Here is a 24,184-nt window from a genome sequence, read left to right as displayed (position 1 = left end):
AAGTTTATTTGTCTTCGCTAAAGATTTTGATGTGGTGAGCTCCTCTCACCGACGAGACGAAGTTTCCAAAGACTGTCAACAATCACGTCTAAATTGTACGGAATGTACGCGTAATGATGTTGGTGCGGAGCAGAGCATATTATTTTCTCGAGGCCGGGCAGAAGTTTGACTAACGAAAGTGCTCGGCCAATTCCGAACACAAGTGTCCATTCCATCATCATGTATCCGCGGTTCCAAGACGCGTGGGGCAAGCAGGTGGTTCGTCCCGTCTACGCATGGCGTCGCTGTCCACGCATGGTACCGATATGAATTATGCTTAAACCTAGAGTTTCCTACATTTTACTGCAAATCGGAAAACGCAGCGCATTCTATTTCGATAGCGGGACTCCGAGGCAGGCTACTCTGCATTGCGCCATCGTGATTCAGTTCAATTAATCAGAATGGGCTTTCTCTTCAACAAGGTAGACAGAAGCGATCTCAGAGCTGGGGACCATGTTTACTCATGGAGGGCAGGTTACACATATGCTCACCACGGTACATTTCCTCGCATTAAGCATAACCTTTACATTCAATATAGTTTCTGAGAAGGTATCAGATTCTTTTGCGTTGTAATGCATTTGTTCTGACTTGGTTCTGTGACATTTGTATGGATATGTAGGGTGTGATACCCAAATTGTTTTCCGAATTTTCCTAGTTTTAATGGCAATGAGGTTTTCTTTAAGTAGGGTTTTATGAAGATCTCATGGGTATAATTGTGACCCGTTTGGATTTTTGGGTACCGGGAACCTAGGTTTTCGAAGAGGCTAGAAGGTTGCCTCTCCTATGCTGTTAAGTTCTTTGTTTCCTTGAAATGTTTGGGTTATGGTTTGCTTCCCAAAATGATTCGAATTAGATCCGCACAATATGAAAGAGATCCGCTTGTTGGTGTGAAGGGTTATTACGTGTAGTGTTGTAAATTTCAAGAATAGTTTATCTGGATTGTAAATTTCAAAAATAATTTAGAATAGAGTGAGTATGGGTTAATTTGTCATCTTTCTCATTTTTATCTGGATCGCAAATTTCAAAAATAATTTAGAATAGAGTGAGTATGGGTTAATTTGTCATCTTTCTCATCTTTATCTGGATCGTAAATTTCAAAAATAATTTAGAATAGAATGGATAGAGGCTAATTTTTTTGAATTCACTGTTATTTATTATATTCCAAAATATGTTTGTTGGAAGCTAGTTAGGTTGCTATATGTTATTAATCATTTTATTTTTTTATTTTTATATAAATATAACAAAGGTTATTATAAAATAAAATAAAATAAATAAATTATTTTTTCATAAAGAAATATGTTAATGTCTCAAGATCTATAAGTTTCTAATAGGAATGAAAGTCCCTATTTTTACATACTATAAGGAGTAATACTAGGTAGCCTAGTATTCCTTGAATAAAAGTGATAAATCAATTTGTATTTGTCAATAACAATTAGTAATAATTATCTTCATTGTGATTTAACAATTGACTTATAATAAATTTTTGTAAATATCAAGAATAAAAATAAATTTATTTGAAGAAGTACAAAATTAAGAGGCTTGACATTCAGGCTATCTCTTGGTTAAGCCAATCTTCTCTATGTTGTTTTTTTATATATTGTTCCTGTAAGAGGGATTCTTTGACCGAAAAAGAAGAGGAATGCAACATGCTACCGATACTTCGTGGATGAGGTTAGAGATTAATCACAAAACATATGACCTATAGATAGACGCATAACAAAACAGCCAGGCTGAATCCAATACCTTTGGATTTATAGGCTAAATAATGTTTCCATGTACATTGATTTTCCTCTGCCTGTTGCGTACTTTGCTGTCAACTTGCATTTGCTAACTATTAAAAGTATTTTACTGTGAACTTGCATTTGCGAACTATTAAAATTAACGGTTTGCATTTTGGTGATTGTTCTTAATATTTAATTGCCGCTCTGAATATTTTTACGAGCACTAGTTATAAAGATAGGTATTGTTATAGTGTGAAAATTTGTCTTCATATTTCAGTGTTTTAATGGTAAATGCACATTGCAGTACATTACACAAGTGTTTTTCTTCATTAATGTGCTCTTTCCTTTCCTCCATGGTTGGATGATTTGGAAAATGAAAAATTAGTGGCTCCTATTTCAGAGTTATTGTAAATAAATTTGAAATTGCTCAATCAGTTTTCTTAAAACACGGATATATTTCTATCTCCCGCAAGCTTAAGCTTTAATTGCTTTTGCTGTTTAATGATTTCCATCGTTTTGGTCGTACTGTTTTGCAATTTCGTCCCTCATTAAGCAAATAATGCTCCTTATAAGCGGTATGACCTCCTCATGCATCGTACTGTTATCCTAGATAAAAATTGAAGTTGTCTATAATGCGACTTATGAGATTCCGGTGACGGAATCCGGCGGAAGAAATTGAGCTGAAATCATGATTTTTGCAGTTAAAATGGTTTTTAACTGCATATTCGGATTCAGCACCCTGAAAAACCCATGGGACATCATTGTGCAAAATTAGTTATCAAACTGGATTTCCATAAATCACTGCCGGATTTTCACCGGAAAAAATCGCCGGAAAGGCTTTCAAAAAGTCGCGTTAAAGACTACGGCATAAAAATTAGGTCGTTGGCTGGTGTTTATTGGCCCCCCAAAGGCCGCACCTTAAACTACAGGGGTATTTGCGGCCAATCAAACCTGTGAATTTAAGCCCCCGTGATCTTTGGTTGCAATAGTCTTTTGTTGCATTTTATGTTTTTTTCAACTATTTTGGTATGTTAATCGAATGCCAGGTGCTTTAATAGTTGTGTATATTAGTTATCTTAATATATGTTAATTCTTAAAATGATTAGAAAAGTATGCTAATAGGATTAAAAGAATACATCTAATGTAAGTAAAGAGTGGAAGTATAACTAAATGGGATCAAATGTAGCATACAACATACATTTTTAATTAAAAACGTTTTTCAATATATTGTTCAACCATTGGCATTGTTTAGATGGCCAGTGGCTGCAAGTGTATTGGCATTGATGTCAACGAGATTAGCATTGAGGTAGGTAATTACAGACGTTGGCATTGATGTCCACTAGCCTAGTCAACTAGATTAGCATTGAGGTTGGTGGAAGAAGATGTTGGCATTGATGTCCACTAGCTAGCTATGATGGCAACTGGGGCTAGCATTAATATGCATGGTGTATCAAGCTCAAGGGGAGTCCCATGGTTGTTGTCTCTTGTAGAGAGTCACCATAATAGGAGGCTTATTGAAGAAGTCATGATATGACGACTATGATGGTTGGGAGGTCCATGCTTTGAAGGCATTTCTAGATTAAAAGATCAACTCAGATGCCCCTAGATGTGGCACAATTGAATTGTACTCAGAAAAAACCTTACAACGCTATATTGAAGTCTGCAAATGACCTCCTAGATCGTAATTTATCGACAGTTAAAGTCATGACCTCCAAAGTCAAAGTTGCAGTGCCAAAAGTAGCTAAAGGACCCTTTAGTGGCATGTTAGTTTGGCAACTTTCCCAAATACAGTGGAGCACTTTAGCGCAATAGCTAACAGAGAACCGAGCAGACGTGGTCTGACAACATTGTAGTGGGGAGTGTTTTGTTTGGCCAATGTGGAGCCCACTCTACAGCTAAGCCCAAAGGATAGGTCTTGAAAGTTTTTGAAGGGCTGTGAAGGTGGGCATTGGGATGGAAGTGTCAGGCGAATGTGCACCTAGCAGCAGCGGGGAACATTTTGATTGGATGACGATGGAGCCCTCCCTACACGTAGGCCCGACGAGAGTGCCTCAGAAGGTTTATGCAAGGGAAAGGATGAAGAATTGGGATGACGCAAGATGAGTTCAAATAACGTGCAAATTCAGAGGTAGATTAAGCACCATCGACATTAGAGAAGGTCCTGATGGGTCAACAGGCGGAACAGTTAAGGGGTGGAGGAGTGTCGAGATGGAAATATGCCCATAATACCAATCTGGATATAAATGACGGTGGTTCTTCCTGACACCCCTCTCTCAATACCACAAACACTAGCAAGGGGTGTCAAGATGAGTGGAAACCAGAGATATTAACAGACAGTGGTTTTCTAAGCACTTGGAAACATGGTAAGTGGAGAAGAGGCTAGACCCTTAAGAAATTGCTATAAGGTTTTGCTCACAAAACTAGGGTTTGGGGACCCTTTCTCTCTCCCCTCTGAGAATGGGATAGGTGGCAGCACATTACTGATCAAAGGTCACATCAAAATGATGTCATCCTATTGGTCATAGCTTGAAAGGTTTTGTAGCAACACACAGAGGGAGTGTGAAGTTGACTAGTTGTCGAGATGACGTGGGCACTGTTAGAGATAACTAAGCCTAGGACCAATGTTATTGGCCCATGGTGTTACGAGAGGACCCCATTGGGATAACTCAACCCTGCAGGTTTTTTTATTGGATGTGCATACTTTGGGCATACCCCACGGGACAGCTAAACCTGCCTAGAAGAGCTTGAATGCTTACAAGGGAGGCACAAAAGATAATGTCAAGTTTGAGAGCTATGGGCTAAGCATTAGCATGAGGATACATGTAGTGCAAGATCAAGGGAAGAAAGAAGTTTATAAAAGGAATTAAGCCCTCGCAGGCTAGGGAAGAAGTTTAGCACCTATAGGCCTAGCTGGAGGTCATAGCACATGGTCCTGTGATGGAAAAGCAAGCTAGGCACTAGAAAAGGAGCTAAAAGCATTTTGGAAGAATTGAAAAAGTGTGTAATATAATTTAAAAAGGGGTCGCAGAGGTTATGTTTTGTAGTGGTGGAATTAAAATGGCTTTGGGCCTTTAATAAAGTGTTTGGGCACTTGGATGGGTGGGTTGACAGCTTTGGGAGAAGTCCCCCATTTCTAGCAGGGGTACCAAATCTGGCATTGCACCATATTCATGCATTCATGAAGTTTGAACGAGTTGGAAGATCACTTGCGAAGTTCCTCCATATTTGGTTGTTATTGGGAAGTATAAATTACCATAAAATTTTAAGTTAGCCTTAATACTAGTTCACACCCCCTCTCAGTTTTAACATTGTTTCAAACAATTGGTATCAAAGCTTGGTTCCTTTAAGAACAACATAACTTCTTGAAGGTAGATCAAAAGGAAACAATGGCTAATCATGTTTGGCTATCATCAGAGGGAGTTCCATTTTTAAATGGATCACACTATGATCTCTGGAGAATTAGAATGGGATCCTATTTAATGGTCATCAATGAAGATGTTTGGTTGTCTAAAGAATATGGAGAGAAGAATAAGTTTAGTGAAAAAAACAAGGGGATAATCATGAAAGGGTTGTCAAAGTCAGATGTCGATAAAGTGAGACAACAAAGGAAATGTTGGACATGTCACATTGTCTATGTGGAAGAGATAGCAATGTGGCTCAAAAGAAGGTCGAAGAACCTTATTGCTCAAGTAGTGAACCACAACATGCAGATGATGGTGCTGGAAATGATAAATAGAAGAGGAGAAGGAAGAAGACGAAGAAAGCATCCCATAAAAGAGATGTTAAGGAGATTGGGGATCTACCTCTTAATGCAAAAAATACTACTTATCACTCTCATGTTGATGATGGTGATGAATTAGAAGAAAGGTAATGCTTCTCATGAGGTATGTTTTTTCCCTATGGTAAACGTAAAAATATAGGTCACTTATCTTATAGATGTTCCATGTGAAGGTTTTGAGGATAAAAATGCATCTAGAAGTGATCTAGATAGAGCTACCTAGTAGAAATAGCAAATGAGGGATCCTCAAAAGAAGAAGAGAGTATATCCCATGAAGAGGATAGGAGTACCCCGGTAGTGATGAATATGGAATACTTCTCAGACCTGTGGAAGATTCCATGGACAAAAGAGGAATTTAGATCTTTGTGGTGGCTATGCTAGCACCTCTGATAATTAAGAAAAATATTTCAATGAAAGGATCTACTTTAGGAAGAATATCATCTCTTCCCTAAAATAGATCAAGGAGCTATCAAAATCCAACCCCAGGCAAAATGGTCAGCTGCATGAATGTGCGCTTGAGAATCAGAAGTTGAGAAAATAATTGTTGATCTAAATTATCAACAAGGAGAGGTTAGTAGACTGAATGAAATGTTTACCAATAATTTTCATTAAAATTAAGCCTTATGTGAGATATTACAAGCTAAAGTAGTCTCATTGAGATATGACATAGAAAGGGAAAATAAAGAATTGTCTCGATATCAGAAGCTTGAAAACAGTAGGAAGGCCTTGGATAAAATGTTTTCTAAGTAGAGATCCCCTCTCATCAAGGCTGGTTTGGGCCGCAAAGAAGAATCAAGCTCCAATAGAACAAAGGAAGCTGAAGGTCCCAACAATAAAAGGGAAAATAAGTTGTTGGAAAGCAACAACAATAAGAGAAGAAAATACAACAACATAATGTTAAGCAACAACATCAAGTAGAGTAGTAGAAGAGAGCTACAAAACAACAAAGAAGAATGCAAGGAAACAATCCAGACAACCATGGGAGTCTCATGAAGAACCATCAAAGGTCCTTTACCCCTCAAGGACAAAGCACTCAAAGTAAAGGTATCTTCAGTCCTCAAAATCTCTTTTATGGTTATTGTTTTTCTTGCAACAATTTTGGGCATAAATCCATATATTGTACAAGGTTTGCAGGAAAATAAAATGTGTTGGGGAGCAGTGATCCAAGAAGGCATATGATGACTAGAAATAAGCATGGTGACAACAATAGTGGGTTTGAAAAGAATGTTGCCAGACACAATAATCCTTTTGCCTCGTTCCTAAGACATGCAGAATGCTACAATTGTGGCAATATTGGGCACAAGATAGCGAGCTACAGATAGGAGAAGAACAAGGATTCTTCTCGGTACATGCAAATGGAGCAACTCTGTCATTGAGAATGAAATTAGAGGATGGGTCAAAGGATAACGAGTACATCTTCAATGATACGTGTCAAAGGATCAAGTTGAAAAGAGGAGAAATAAATCAAAAGAAAAGTAAGAAGAAATATCCTCTTACCCTCATAGAAAACCCTTCTATAAGGAAAAAAGCTAGAAAGAAGATATGGAAAAAGAAAGAGGAAAGAAGGGATGAGTGCCCTTCCAATCAGCATAACCTAAATGAAAACCAATGTAGGTTGAAAAAGAAACTAAAAGATAATTCTCTTGTCGGGACTTGACCATTGAAGCGTCGGAATAAGGAGGAGGAAAGTCTACTCAAGGGGAGTAGATCCTCTATTTCTCTTGATTAAAAGAAGAGAATGGCTTCAAGTGAGGTCAAATAATTCAGATGCAAGAATAGTTAATCTTATACAGAGTGATGCATCTGAGAATTGGAGGTATGACCAAGTCCCCTTGCTTATTACAATAATGATTTTATTTATTTTAAATGTATAAACATTGCAAGAGACAACATAATGCAATTAGTTTGGTTTTATGGAGAGTTCAAAACACTTTAAGCTGTGAGAAGAATATGAGTTGCAACATAAGTGTGGAATGACAAGAGGCCCATAGTTAAGTCAATTCCACAGATTAGTCCCCAAGCAGAAGCAAGGAAGTATAAGCAGGAGATCGAAGAGCACTAGCTCAGGGGAAGTTTCTTTAGTAAGCAGTAGCAGGAAACAATTTTCAACCATAGGAAGAAAGATTGTAGAGGAAATGAAAGGTTTGCATCTTGGGTGAAATACCCTTATTTCATTTAAGATTCCGAGTTTGATTATGCCTAGCCGTCTTGTGTTCAGGAAACATAATTGGTACAGGCTTTCATGTCCCTGAGTTGTCAATTGGTTTGCTATGTCAATTGGTAGTCTTGGGTTCAGGTAGAGAAACCTTTTTTTGTAAATGGACATTTCTTTTTGAGAGGAGAACATAAGAGTTTTCTTGGTACAATATACGATTTGCATCAATTTCGTGGTGCAATTGGCATTACTTAAGTAACAGTCCATATGTGTAGCAATATGATCTCAAGGAGAGGAGTAGTGACTATTAATATGCTCAGGAGAAGTGAGCACAATCTATGAAGAAACAACAACAAAAACAGTGAAAAACAAGCTCAATGCATCACTAATGGCTGGTATTTGCATTCAAGAACAACACCATGAGAACTTTTAATTGGTAAATTTCTTTTAATTGATACAAAAGATGCATTGCTAGAAAGAGTACTCATTCAATAGCCATAAGGTGACGAGAGTTGTATGGGAATTTATAGAAAATCCAATATATGTTCAAGGGGAACATATCACATATGTCGAGTTTATAAAGCAAGATTAGCTACAAGAAAGGAATAAGGACTTGTTTTTCTAGTGTTTAGTTTTGCAGGTGCCTCTACCCAGGATGAGTGTAGTTGATCTTGGATGACACATTTCATAGGCCTCATTAGAGACATCATCCCTTGAGAAGAGAAGTTAGCAAAGTGGAATTCACATTAATAACTTGACCTTCAGTCAATCATTGTAAGGAGGAGAAGAAGTATCTTGTAACCCTTTGCCATTGATGTCAAAGGGGGAGAGTAAGTTTTGATGGCCCATGCAGAGGAGAGAAAAATAGTAAGCTGTGATGGCCCATGTAAAGGAGAGAAAGCCATTAGTGGATCATGCAAGGAGAAGTGTGGAAGCAACATGAGGATTGACCATCAATGTGGAGAAGTGCTGAGGTGTTGCCATAAATTCCAAAGGGAAAGATTGTTGGATATTTGGCATTGTCTAGATCACTAGTGGTTGCAAGTGTGTTGACATTGATGACAACCAAATTAGCATTGAGGTAGGTGACAGTAGGCATTGGCATTTATGTCCACTAGCCTAGTCAACCTGATTAGCATTGATCATGGTGGCATCAGACATTGACATTGATGTCCACTAGCCTAGCTGTGATGGTAATTGGGGCTAGCATTTAAGTGCATGGTGTGTCAAGCTCAGGGGACATCCCATGGTTGTTGTAGTCTCTTGTAGAGAATCATCATAGTAGCAGGTTTATTGGACAAGCCATGATATGATGACTATGATGGTTGGGATGTCCATGCTTTGATGGAATTTATGAATAAAGAGGATCATCTCAGATGTCCTCGGTTGTAGCATAGTTGGATTATGCTTGGAAAGAGCTTTATAATGGCATATTGAAGTCTGAAAATAGGGTCCTAGATCGAATTTTATCGATGGTCAAAGTAATCATCTCGAAAGTCAAAATTGCAGTGCCAAAAGTAGCTAAAGGACCCTTTAGTGGCATGTTATTTTAGCATCTTTTCCAAATATGATGGAGCTTTTTAACGGATCTGCTAACCAAGGACCGGGTGAATGCGATCTGATAGTGTTACAGTAGGGAATGCTTTGTTTGGTCGATGATGGAGGCTAATATACATCTAAGCCTAATGGACAGGTCTTAGAATATTTGAAATGGTCACAAAGGTGATCATTGGGATGGAAGCGTCAAGTGGACGTAGACTTGAAAATAGTGGGGAATGTTTTGATTGGATGATGGTGGAGCCCTCCCTACATGCAGGCCCAATGGGAGTGTGCTAGAAGGTTTATGAAGGGAAAAGGACAAAGAACTGGGACAAAAAAAGAAGAGTTTAAATACCATGCAAGTTTGAAGAAAAATCAGGCACCACACACATCAGAGAAGGTCCTGACGGGTCAACAAGAAGAAGAGTTAATGGGCAGAGGAGTGTCAAGATGGCGATATGCTCATACCATCGATATGGAGATCAATGACAGAGGCTCATCTTGAAACCCCCCTCTCAAAACCACAAACATCTAGCAAGGGCTGTCAAGATGGGTGGCAATAGATGGTATTGACCAACGATGGTTTTCCAAGCACTGGGAAATGTGGCAAGTGGAGAAGAGGTCTGATGAGCCTCATCATTGGGTAATTATATGGGCCTTAATTCAGCTCCTAGCTTAGTCAAACCAACTATTCTCATAACTTACGACATACTTTTGATTATATTTTGTTTATGAGATGAGTTAGAGTTGGATATTTTGCTTTGTGGTCTAATGTGCATTTAATGCGGGATTAAAGGAGAAAAGAAAGGAATTTTGGCAAAGACCAAGGTCAAAAATTGAATGGGACAAGGTAGATGGATTATAGGAGGTAAATCCTCCTCATTTACTACCCCTCCATTCAAATATTCCTCCATTAACTCGGAGTGCAAACAGCCAAATCATGAGGACTAGAAGGCAGCCAAGCATGTGAAAGACAAAGCACCAGTTTATCTCGAGTTTGGGAGCTGAGCCTCCCTAATTTTAAGGAAGTCGTTGGAGACTTCAGATGTATAAGTAGAGAGGCCTAGGACCTCATTAGGATTCAGATTTTTGTTTTAAAACTCTACTCTATTTTCGAGCTGCAATACCTGTGACAGTTTTTTTGATGTAATCTATTGTTTTGGTAATAAGAATGAGGTTTGTTTTGAGCCAGCACTAAGTTAACTCAGAGGGTTGAAGCTATTATTTTAGGGACTAACCCTAGCATCCAAGGCTCCTATTTATTGTACATGTATGCTAGTGTAGATTCATAGCTTAATTGTTCATTTTCTTAGTAGATGCATTTCCATTACAGCAGTGTAGATTAGAATGGTTGTGTGATAGTTTTCTTCCATTTGTGCCTTCTTTCAAGTAGCAGGTTAGCAAGGAGAAAATGAATCACCACAAGGTTGTCAGTAGGTGTCTTGGCCTCACTTCCTTCCTCTAGGACCATGATTTGAGGAAGGGACCCTTCAGCAGCCCAAAAAACATAGATTTCTAATTCTTGTATGAGCTTTGGAGTTTGTTGTCTTTGATTCAATATTTGGTTCATGTTGCAAGGAATATTTCATTTTCATCTTTTTCCATCTCCATTTATGCAATAATATATCACTCATGCTTTCATTCTTTTCAACAACTTTCTCCATGCATAATATAGGCAATTGTTTCATGCTTTTCTAGTTTATGAAAATGTATCTTGTTGCATAGTTCTTGGAAGACACACATGTTTTAAGCAGAGCAGGTACTTCAATAGGAGACCAAGACTTCATCACCAGCCACCTTCCACTTCATCCACCTTAGCCATCCCTTGTTTCACCATCACTCTCACTAGTTTTTCATCATTTTTCATTGAAATTCCCCTAGATACATTGAGTGAATCTAGCCATCTCTTATCTTGGATGTTGACTCCCGAGTGCTCCTAGACCTTCTAACACACCATTCCACCCATCACACACCTTTCCCAAGCTTCCCAACACCTCCAACACCTCACAATTAGATCTCGGTTGTATCCTTTAGGTTTCCTGTAATTCCTATAGGATCATCTTGTAGGTTTCTAGTACATCCTGTAGGTTTTCCTGAAATGGCCTGTTTTGAGGCTGAATTGATGGGAAACCTCTAAGAAGTCACAAAAAGCCTCTTAGGACCCCTCCACACCATCCAACCACTTCAAAAACCTTCTAGCCATCCTCAAACACCTTCCATCCACCTGTCACATCCACAAGAACGATTAGTTTGCATACTCGATTTTGCCAAAAAAGAAGAAAACCAAAAAAATGAAAACATATTCAGTTTAGTTTCTTTGCTTGCACATTAGTGCTGTTTGATGCTTTTTACTTCTGCAACTTAGATAGTAGCATTTTTTTAGTGTTTATTTAGCAATTCTTCTTAGCATAGCTTCTTAAATGGTTAATTAGGGTATGGCGTGGTGTAGCATTACATGTTGGTTTTTTTTTCCATTACTGCAGTAGAGTAACTCTCTTAGAGTAGATTTGCCCTTATTCTATCAAAGAGTCAAGCTTCTTCTGACTCTATAGAAGTCTGGCTTGGAACCACAATGGTCTCTCGCTAGCTGAATAGTGACAAAAGGAAGAACCATCACTTTTACTTGTGCATACAACACTGTCACCTCCAAGTTTGTACAAACCCTAGGTTGATAGGTAAAGCTGGTAGCCCAGGAGTTGAAGCATCCTTGCTGCAATATAGGCACTCATCACTTTTTGGCATCGTTTTTGGGGAGGTGTCTATGTAGAATATGGTTACTGCTTTCGTTTCTTCTATTTCTTGTCTTTAATATTCTGCCATTAGTTTACTTCTGCAAAAGTAATCTAGTTGTTTCCTTTCTTTCATTTTGCATTATCTACTTTCCTTTCCATTTTACAAGTAGGATTTGAATTCAGCAAGTAGCTTTTTCATTCTGTCAATAATTTTCATTCAATCAACAATTTCAATTCTGCAAGTACTTTCCAAGTTTAAAAAAAATAATACAAAACCAACCCAAAAATATTTCCTTTCATGCCTCGTAGGAATAGGGACAACTTAGGGAAATTTTTGCCAAGTACCCCCACTGCATCCAATAGCCAACCTTCTCTCTTCTTTGGTGGCTGTGAACTAAAGGAACCCTTAAGTGAGTAACCTGACATATTTGAAGAACCTGCAGGGGAAGAAGAAGAAGAGGAACCCATTCCTACTAAACCAATGGCTGAAAACCGAAATGACAGAGGGAATAGAGAGAGAGTTGAGGGTGCCTTCCCCATCAGGGAAACCAATGGGGACACTAAGATGAAAAATATAAGCCCCTCTGCTCTACCTCATTTCCATGGCCTGAACACAGAGGACCCTGACACTTTCCTGTTTGAGTTTGTTGTTATATGTCGAACCTATGACTATAAATATGATGAGAAAAAGTTAAAACTATTTCCATCTACCCTCAAGGATGTAGCATTGCGCTGGTTCATGGGTTTACCTAGAGATAGCATCACAACTTGGGCTCAGATGTGACAGGCCTTTAACAACAAATATCGGGACTATTGTTGGTCAAAGGATAATAAAGAAGAAATTTTTAGGATGACCATAGGCCATGATGAATCCTTAGAAGAATACGAAGAAAGATTCCAGCTCAGTTACAAAAGGGCCAGGTGCACACTTGACCCTGAATCACTAAAGTTGGTCTTGCTTCGAGGAGTAAGAGAAGATCTTCTGGATACCTTACATTTATTAGCAGGAGGAGACATATACCAATTACCCTATGAGGATATCAAGGCTGTCTTTAGAAACCATTCTAGGGTGGCCAAGAAAAAGGGTGGGGGTAGTCAACCTATGGCCAGTACATCATCTTCCAACTCATCCATCAAGGGTGAAATTGGAAACATGCTGGAAGATTTCAAAAGTGAGATGCTGCAAACCCTTGCCTTTCAAATGGACACCGTAAGCATTAAAAGGAAGCAAGAAGAAGCAGAGAGAGCCTTGGCCATATTTTGTCCTAGATGCACTAGGAGGTATCTTAGGAATGAATTTCCATTGAACTATATTGAAATTTGCTCGGTCCGTGAAGAAAACCACTCCACAGACAAGTTCCCTTCTTTACCCAGACTCAAAGCTATATATGAAGGAGCTGAAGGGGTCACTGAGCAGCTTTGCTACATTAATCAAAGGAGACCTCCTAGGCCTAGACCATACCAGCAGGGCATGCAAGGGTCATCCCATGCATATTACAACCCCAACCAAACCACATCTATACCTTCTTGTTCTACACCCCCTCCTTGGTCCTATGCATCTCAGTATCATTCCCAGCCAGCCAACCAGTCATTTCAACCTTATGCTTTGCCACAACCTCAATGGAATACACCACTCTAGGGTGGAGGCCCTAATACAACAATGCTCCAGCTCTATTGCCTCCACCACCTGCCCAACCATAGCTCCTACACTCTGCTCCACCCAAGAAACCCCAGATGCCTGCCCAGCCAAATCCGAACCCGAACAATAGACAGGCTCAACAAGTATATAGTGGAGAGACATCATATCCAGCTTATGCTGTGGAAATCCAAAAGATTAACCTGATATCTAGGAGTGTTCTCCCGGATAACCAACCTCCCCCTCCACCTAGGGAGGTTGAGGAAGAAAGAGAGAAAAGAAACCTTAAAGTAAATCCAACCTTTCCTAAGAAATTAGCCCAACCACTCCAGCCTACCCCAGAAGAGACTAAACTTCTGGGAGAATTGAAACATCTATGTGTAAAGATCCCCCTTCTCCAGGCAATAAAAGATTTTCCCATTTACAATAAGTTGATTAAGGAGAAATGCTTCGAGCATCAAGAGAGGCGAAAAAGGGATGCCCCTAACATTAATGTCATTGGGCAGCTGTTCGACTTAATGCTGGGGCAGGTAATATATCCAAAATATTTGGAACCTGGAAGCCTTGTAGTAGATGTGCACATCAATGGCACCATTGTCCCACACACTCTGATCGATCTTGGGGCTGCCATTAATGTGATGACCAAGGACACCATGCTCAAGCTCAACCTCCAAGGGTCATTGAGGAAGACCACAACAGTCCTACAACTTGTAGACCGTTCCACAGTAACCCTTGAGGGTATTGTGGAGGATGTGATGGTCTCCATTGACTCTGGGAGTACCTTGCAGATTTCCTAGTTCTCCAGCCTAAGGCTAAGCTTATTGGTTATCCTCTCATGCTTGGGAGGTCATGGTTGGCCACAGCCGATGTTTACATTAGCTGCAGAGCTGGGATTATGACCATTAAGAATGGGCATATGTCCAAGCAGTTAGTCCTATACCCTCCTGCTCAACCTTCTCTAGAGCATGAAGTTTATTCTGCCCAACTTTATGCTTTGGAAGCAACCATGGGAGGAGGACAACAAGATGAGGATGACTTTATTGATCAGCTGCTCCAAAGTCCAACTCTCGATTCATTACCTTTAGAAGAAGCAGTAAATAAAACCCAGAACAATCATCCAATTGACTTATGTTTGGGTGATTCTAACCCACTTCGTGTAAAAACCATACAATTTGGCCCACAGAGAACCTTGAAAATCAATCCATCTCTTTCTGCTCTCGAAGAGGAGAAGCTATGCAACATGTTAAAGGAAAATCTCGAAGCCTTCACTTGGAGTTACAAGGAAATGAAGGGAGTACACCCCTCAGTGTGTACTCACCACATATACATCAAAGAAGGTTGCAAGCTGGTCTGACAACCACAAAGGAGGATGAATCCATCTCTTAAAGATATAGTCAAAGAAGAACTGCAAAAACTGCTAGATGCAAGATTCATTTACCCTATGTCCTATAGTGAGTGGGTCTCCCCTTTGGTGTTAGTTCCAAAGAAAAATGGTAAGTGGGGGATTTGTGTTGATTATAGAGAGTTGAACAAAGCCACAAAGAAGGATCATTTTCCTCTACCCTTCATTGACCAAGTTCTAGATGGCCTGGCAGTGTATAGGTTTTTCTCTTTCCTAGATGGATTCAGTGGGTACAACCAAATCCAAATCTGCCCAGAAGACCAAGACAAGACCAAATTCACCTATCCTTGGGGTACTTTTGCCTATAGGGTCCTTCGGTTTGGCCTATGCAATGCTCCTGCCACTTTCCAGAGAGCAGTCTTGAGTATTTTCGTCAAATTAGTCCATGATGCGGTGGAGATTTATATGGATGATTTTACACCATATGGCTGTGATTTTCAGGAAGCCTTGTCTAACCTAGTCAAAGTACTACACATGTGCATTGAAATGAACCTGTCTCTTAGTCCTAAAAATTGTGAATTCTTAATGACTGCAGGGATCGTGCTAGTTCATTCAATATCTCAACAAGGACTGCAGGTGGACCCAAACATAATATCCATCATCCAAAGGGTCCCATCTACTAAAAAACAGAGAGATTTCAGAAGTTTCCTAGGGTTAGCTAGATACTACCGAAGGTTCATAAAGGACTTCAACAAGTTGGCCTCTCCTTTATTTGGTTTGTCGGCCAAATATTCTGAGTTTATATGGTCAAAAAGTTGTCAGGAGGCCTTAAACATCCTAAAGGATAAGTTAACCACTACACCAATTCTCTGAGGCCCAAAATGGGCCCTCCCCTTTCATATTCATGTTGATGCCTCACACAAAGCCATAGGAGCAGTCCTAAGTTAGATAGATAAAAAACTTCCTTATGCTATCTATTTTATCAGTAAGAACTTATCAAAGGCTAAACTAAATTATACAGTGATCGAAAAGGAACTCCTGGCTGTTGTGCATTCATTAAACAAATTCAGACATTACATTACAGGCTATCAAACATTTCTGCATACTGACCATGCTGCAATCAAATATTTAATGAACAAACCAGATGTGAATTCTCGAATTATAAGATGGTTACTTTTATTAAAACAGTTTGATCTAACCATTGTTGATAAGCCTGGTAAGGAAAACGTTGTTGCAGACTCTTTATCTAGGGTAAATTTGCATATAGGTGAAGAAGAAATGGTGGATGACCAGTTACCAGATGAGCACTTATTTGCCATTTCAGTTCTCTCTCCATGGTTTGCTGATATAGCATACTATTTGGTAGCAGCTCAGCTCCCACCAAACTTGTTCTCCAAAGAAAAGAGCAAGATAGTCAGGAAAAGCGCCCCCTTCACTTGGATTGGGGGCAATCTATTCAAACTTGGCCCAGATCAAATCTTGAGAAGGTGTGTCAAGGAAGAGGAAGTCTTTGACATCCTTCTGACCTGTCATGATGGGCCTTGTGGAGGTCACTTTGCAGCAAAGAGGACAACATTCAAAGTGTTACAAGTAGGCTATTATTGGCCCACTCTTCATTAAGATGTGAAAAAATACACTAGTTAGTGTGATCGGTGCCAGAGGATGGGAAGGCCTACTCCAAGAGATGAAATGCCTCTATAGCCTCAAGTAACTTTCGAGCCATTTGAGAAGTGAGGCATGGACTTCATTGGGCCTATTGACCCTCCTTCAAAGCAAAAACAATACATTATTGTGTGCAGTGATTATTTGACTAAGTGGGCTGAAACCAAGGCAATTAAGGCAACAATAGAAGAGAAGGTGGCAGAGTTCCTAAGGGAGAATGTATTCTACAAATTTGGGTACCTTAGAGAGCTAGTCACAGACCAAGGCAACCAGTTCACTGCCAACATGATCGGAGACTTGCTCAACCATCACAAGATCAAGCATATGACCTCCACTCCCTATCATCCACAAGCTAATGGGCAAGTGGATGTGACCAACAGAGCACTGGAGGGCATCTTAACTAAGGTGGTGAGCAATAGCAGGAAGGATTGGGCAGAAAGGCTAGTTGAGGCCACTTGGGCCTATAATACCACATGGAAGACCACCACTGGATTCACACCCTATGAGCTGGTCTATGGGAAAAAGGCCTTGTTGTCTAATGAATTTGAATATAACACATTAATGATGGCGGACCAACTAGATTTGGATCTTAGCAGTGAACAGAAAGAGAGATTGTTCCAATTGAATGGTTTGGATGAATTCAGAATGCAGGCCCTCCTACATACAAAGGTAGTTAAGATCTGGCATGATAAAAATATTAAGGAGAAGCAATTTCAGGAAGGCAATTAGGCATTGTTATATGATTCTAGGTATAAAGACTTCAAGGGCAAGTTAAGGACAAGATGGCTTGGAACTTATGTTGTGGAAAGATGCCATGATAATGATTCAGTGCAAATCAAAACCATTGATGAAGAAGCCATTCATTTTCTTGTTAATGGACACCGATTGAAAATGTACAAGAGACCTTTATCAAAACAAGAGTTCGTTGATGATATCAATAAAACAGTGATGATAGTGAGCAAGTTCCAGCTCCTCCCTCATGAAATCACTAAGGAAAAAAGGAAAAGAATAAGGACTCAGATGGAAACCTCCATGAGGCACCTGAGTCCCATCTTTGGGTTGAAAACCTCTTGAGGCAGCCCAAAAAAAAAGGAGGGAAAACAAAAAAAATAAAAAGAGAATAAGAATATCCCTAGGTGAAATCCTTTCTTGAGGCACCCAAGGCAAATAGCTAGGGTGAAAAACTCTCTGAGGCAACCTAGTTGTTTTTCAAAAAAAAAAAAAAACGTTTTTATTATAAAATTTCCATTTGCAAGTGGGCGAGAGGGATAGTTAAGGAGCAAAAGAGGATCCCAAGGAGACCCCTACCACTCACATGTTCATTTTTTCACTCCTTTCCATGCATCCCTCCATCATTTTTGTCATTTTCCCACTCCATTTCTTCGATTTATGCAAAGACTGTGTTTTCTACAGGATCCCCTGTATTCCTACATGATCCCCTAAAAACCTACTGGATGATCCTGTAGGAATTACAGTGACCCAAAAATCTTATAGGAAGCAATCCGAAGGCATATGATGGACTTGTTAGGTCCCTAAAATTCACCCTAATCATGATCTAGCACCTCACATCGTCCACCATCATCATCCCTGCACTCACCATTCAAAAAAAAAAAAAGGTTTAGTTTCAACAGTTTTTTCTTCAATCTTCAAAGAAAAAGAAGGGAAAACAGAGAGTAGTAAAGACCATCACCTGAGTTTCCTTTGCTCTCCACACTCCCACTCCTTTCCATCCATGCTATCATCCTCACAACCTCAACAAGAAATATGATTAAATAATTCTGAGGGAGAAGCAACTACAGGACATCTTGTAGAAAATCCTGTAGCAGCCTATCCCATAGAATGCCAATCACACCAGCAAAACGTCTTCAGTAGGGTGATCAAAGAGCTCCAAAGCAGTAGCATCAGATCTTCAACCACAGATACCTACAAAAACAGAGAAACCATTAGCAGACAACAAGAGGAGGAAGAAGAATGGCATGCTGCAAAAATACATAGCAACACCTCTGGTCTTCGACAATTGCAGCATAGCATTGAAACCACATGTAAGTATCCCGCTCGCTCTCTCATATGCATCATGTAGTCAAAAATTGTAAGGGTTACAAGATAGTTGGTTTATAATTGAAAAGGTGGCTAGTTAACTTGGCCACCTTCGTTTAGTCATCACATGCACAACCTGGTGTCCTCTCACACGTAGTTGCAGTCAACTCAAATACAAAGAAGGAGCAGGATAAAAGGTGGTTAAACTACAAATCTACGAGGTGGGAGCTTATTACGGGGAGTGGGAAATGATGAGGTGGTAGTGGGGACCAACGGTCCAAAAATGGAAACATACCCTTACTGCCAGCACACCGCCTCACCCCAAATCACCATAAGAGGAAATAAAACATCGTTCCCATGCATTCATGCATTTCAGCTCCTCGAAAATCCCTCACTCAAGTCGCTATCATAACCCAAGCCACCCATGGGAAGAAAAGATCCATCGTTCACTGCACAGGAATTCCTACAGTAACATGCACAAGAATTCTTACAGGATATAGAGATTGCCTACAGGATACACAGAGACTATCTACAGGATTGGTGAAGAAGAGTTTAGAAGGGATATTGCGGGAGTTGGCCACTGCAACTAGTCTAAAGAGTTAGGTGTTACACAAAATATTGTCACCATGGCTTTCTGCAGTCAGTGTGAGTCTATCACCACTCATACTGTCCTCCTTTGCAAGTCTCAAACCTCAGCTCTTCATGTCAAGCCTTAAAAATGAGAGAAAGTCCTTGAAAATCTCTAAAACTCTGGTTCCGCACTTTCTCTTAGCATTACCTGTGGTCTCGCACTCCTTGGTCATGTTCCCTGCTGACCTGCCCACTCTGTCTTTAAAGGAATGAGTGCAGACCTCTGTAAAAGTCGAAAAGGCGCAAGTTTATTATTAAAAACTCACTTTGGGTTAATTCTGGATGCTTCTAGTAGGAATATTGATGTGGTTAGTTCGCTCCTAGGTGGTTCATGCATCCCATAACTAGAGGAGCTAACCCCTTGATTAGAGGAGCTTATCCCTTCAAAGGAGGACTCTATCCCTTTGAAGGTGGACCTAGTAACTTCCTTCCTCTGCACTATAAAATGAGGCATTGGGCTGGTTGCTAGGGAGGTTGAAAGTTGAATATTTTTGAGGGTAAATGCTGTTGGAATTTAGACTTCCTAATTGAGCTTGAGAGGAGAGATTACATACCTTTTGATTTCTTTGGGAAGAAAGTGAAGCTTGTCAAATTAGAGGAGATTCTTGCTGGACCCTGTGAGGAGCTTGTACAGCATCAAGCCACCAAGGTTGTAAAGTTCTTCTTTGTTTAAAGTTAATACAATCAAGTTCATTTTTCTCAATAAGCTGTCTTCTATGGTTTGTTTCATGAATTCCTTGATCATCATGATAAATATGATTTATTATATTGGCTATGCAGGTGTTATTTGATGTGTGCTTGTTTGTGTTTGCAGGTTCTTTAAAGGAAACTCTTTCGGACGGTCGAAGCGTTGCTGCCACAAACTAGAGTTGGACTTAAGGTAGGGTCTAAAACACCTCTTGGTTTCTATTTATAAATCGCAATATTTAGAGAAAGGTAGATTTGCTTGTTCTGCTTGTTGCTAGATATCAGTTGATACTAGGGAGATTGGTCTTGTCCGCAAGAACGATTTATCCAGCTGACAGTAGGCTCTAAAATTACATTCCCCTTTGCATGTAAATGAACCAAGGATACTCTAAATTTGAGTGAATTTAGCAATTGTGTGAAGGGAATTAAATACATAGTCATCTTTGTTTTGCTCCTACATTTGAAAAATTGTTTCAACCCTCTCATTTTCTCATCAAGCTTCACCAGCAAGATGACAGGAGGGTTTAATAGGAGAGAGCCCACAAACATTGTGAGAAACCAACAACACCCTTAAGTGCTTGAAATCTTCACAAGACGTAATTAGATGGGGTTTTTCGAAAAATTCAGAGGGCATGATGATGAGGTGGCTCAAGAATTTGCTCTCCCCCTCACCCCACACACCAGAATCCATGCCACTATTGTAATAAGGGGCCTCACTATAGATCTCACCCCTGATCTCATCAGCAGGATCACCAGACTTCCCCTAGGAATCCCGTGGAGAAAAGAAGACAAAGGAGATAGCCAGGTTGCCAAAAGAAAATTCCTTTTAGAAGGTGAGGAACCCACTGAGGACAAAAATGAAGGATGGAAAGTCTGCCATATCCATGGAGTGAGATAGGCTACCAACTAATCAAATACATTTCATGTAAGGGTAGCTATAGGTTTTCTATGGCTATCATTTCATGATCCTTGAAGAATTAAGATTTGGAGTAGAAACAACCCCTCATCAAAGGCTCAACATACCATATTTCTTACTTCAATCACTCATAGACTCAAGCATCAAAGTGAAGGAGGGGAATTCCCAACAATTATCTCACCATGAGTTGATTAGGATCCTCATTGAAGATGCCCTCCAAAACCTCAGAACCCCTATAACATGGTCAGTTTTTAGAGACATGCCAGCAAAGGATCACATCAAAGCTATCACTTATGATGTTAGTCCTACTGTCAGTGAAAAGGAAGTAAAACATGAAGAGGAAGATACAGAGCAAGATAAGGATGAGATGGATGAAGAAGGAACCAACACAGAGGAACATGATGAAGATGAAGAAGAAGAGGGAGAAGAGAAGGAGGATGATGAAGAAATAGAGGAGGAAACTAATAGAGATGATGAAGATCTACAAGAAGAAGAAGACACGAAAGATAGAGAGGAAGAAGGAAATAGAATAGAGGGGATAGAACATAAGGAGGAGTCACCTAGGGTGTCTCCAGAGGTCACTGAGAGAGAGGAAACAACTGCCCTCACTGCTCTCAATACCCCAATCAAGCAAAAAACAGAAAGGTGGAGGCAGACCCCACTATATTTTAGGACAAGAAAGAGCACAAGAATAAGACAAGGGAAGCCAAAAACATCAACCAAAATTCCTATTGAGATTGAAGATTCCTCTACAGAAAAAGACAAAATGCCTTCCCCTAAGTCCCTTATCACCTATGTAAGGAGGCCTACTACTAGATCAACTTCCTCAAAGGGTAAGGAAACCCTACAAGATCCATAGCAAAATCTACAGGAGGAAAAAACAGTCCTACAGGAAACTCTGTTGAATCTATAGGAGGCATAGAAATTGGAAAGAAAGGTAGGGGAGCAGCAAGAAGCTAAAGAGGAAAACCCAGAGACAAAATAACCCAACCCCCAACCTAACCTGGACTCTTATTACCAGTTTATTGAAGGAGGCAGGTCATACCTCAAAAATTTACCATCCCACTGTTCTTCGAGCTTGAGAAGGAGAGGGCCAGAACTCACCGATGGATGCAGATCACCAAATCAAAGGGGGTGGAAGACATTGGGCACATGGAGGAGAAACTCAAAGAAATGAGTAGAGAGCTAAGTGGCTTAAGGGACATAGAAGCCATAATGAGAAATCAACTACAGACAGAAAATGCATGGCTGAGGGTACAACTGCAAGAAAGAGGGAACCAATTAGCATGTATGGCCAGCCTCCCCTTGGAGGCAATCCAATGTAGGATGCCAACTAAATCCTATGCTCTCTACCTCAAAGAAAAATGGATGCAATTTCAGATTAATACACTAGCACAGAGGGGAACCATGCCATTTTGGGACTACAGGCAGTTTATTGACCTTTGTGATCAAAGTACACTAGAGGATAGGGCCAAAATGGCTGAATTTTATTTGCACAACATGGCCCTCATAGACATGAATGTTTGGGACCCCAATGCCAAACTAAGAGATCTACAATTAATGGATTTGGCATCATGGATGAACCATGAGGAGTCAAGAGCTGCAGAGATGAAAAGGATATTGGCAAGAGAGAAAATTGAACCTCTTTTGATTAGAGCTGAACAATCAAATGCCATGGCCCTCATCAGTACCCATAATTTGATTGCAAATGATCCTCAGTTGGCACCTAAATATCTTGCTACCCAAGAGCAAGCAATTTCACATTTTGAGGACATGTTTAGGCTGCTAGGAGATGATAGTATACATGCTTGCCTAAGGAGATGGAACACATTTCCATATAGCTTAAAGATAAGAGAATATCACTCCCCTCAAAGATTGATAGAGGAACTCAACATGACACCTATGTATAAGCAATCTATGCAAAGGTTGAAGGTCAATTGGATAGGCCTAAAACTCAGCCCACCACTACCCTTGGGGATGTTAGAAGGGAGAAAAGAAGAAGAAGAAAAGAGGCAGTGGGAAGAGGTAGAAAAGAAAGCATACTTCTATGAACAAGAAGACGAGACCACAACAGAGGCATGGGATGTCAGAGAGGCTGCCAGAGCCATGAATGATATGGATATTGACTAAGTTGCTCAGACGATCAGCAACACTATTAGTAGGGGGTGAAGATGAGCCTCATCATTGGGTAATTATATGGGCATTAATTCACCTCCTAGTTTAGTCAAACCAACTATTCTCATAACTAAATGCATACTTTTGATTATATTTTTTTTTTGATATGAGTTAGAGTTGGATATTTTGCTTTGTGGTATAATGTGCATTTAATGCAAGATTAAAGGAGAAAAACAAGGAGTTTTGGCAAAGACCAAGGTCAAAAATTGAATGGGATAAGGGAGAGGGATTATAGGAGGTAAATGCTCCTCATTTACTACCCCTCCATTCAAATATTCCTCGATCAGCTCGGAGTGAAAACAACCAAATCACGAGGACTAGAAGGAAGCCGAGCAAGTAAAAGTCAAAGAACCAGTTTATGTCGAGATTGGGAGCTAAGCCTCCCTAATTTTAAGGAAGTCATTGGAGACCTCAGATGTATAAGTAGAGAGGCCTAGGACCTTAGTAGGATTCAGATTTTTATTGTAAAACTCTACTCTATTTTCGAGCTGCAAGACTTGCGATAGTTTTTTTGATGTAATCTATTGTTTTGGTAATAAGAATGAGGTTTGTTTTGAGCCAGCACTGAGTTAATTTAGAGGGCTGAAGCTCTTGGGTTAGGGCCCAACCCTAGCAACCAAGACTCCTCTTTATTGTACATGTATGCTAGTGTAGATTCATAGCTTATTTGTTCATTTGCTTAGTAGATGAATTTCCATTACAACAATGTATATTAGATTGGTTGTGTGATAGTTTTCTTCCATTTGTGCCTTCTTTCAAGTAGCAGGTTAGCAAGGAGAAAAAGGATCACCACAAAGTTTTCAGCAGGTGTCTTGACCTTACTTCCTCCCTCTGGGACCATTACTTGAGGAAGAGACCCTTCAACAGCCCCAAAAACATAGATTTCTAGTTCTTGTATGAGCTTTGGAGTTTTGAAGTGAACAAAGTTCCTTTTACAAATTAATTACTCCAAAAGACTTGGAATGTCAAGATATCCATGAGGATACAGATATTATATTAAATAAAAATGAATAAGAATGATAATGATTTACAAATGAGAACGAGAGGCTTGCTTATATATCACGCAAGTGTCTTTTCATGAAGAGTCATGTCTCATTTAGACACGCCTCTTCAACCTAATGACTACTTAACTAAT

General features: G+C 39.8%; 1 pseudogene; it reads left to right on the top strand.

Annotated features, from left to right (window-relative positions):
- The first annotated feature begins 350 nt into the window (after positions 1 to 350).
- The window catches only part of LOC149265111 (protein LEAD-SENSITIVE 1-like), a 69,946-nt pseudogene continuing 46,112 nt past the window's right edge, over positions 351 to 24,184 (top strand).

Source organism: Pinus tabuliformis, chromosome 6 (genome assembly GCF_031772625.1).
Source record: "Pinus tabuliformis cultivar Carrire ecotype Pingquan chromosome 6, CPIR1, whole genome shotgun sequence".
Lineage (NCBI taxonomy): Eukaryota > Viridiplantae > Streptophyta > Pinopsida > Pinales > Pinaceae > Pinus > Pinus tabuliformis.
This window is presented reverse-complemented; position numbering and strand designations above follow the sequence as displayed.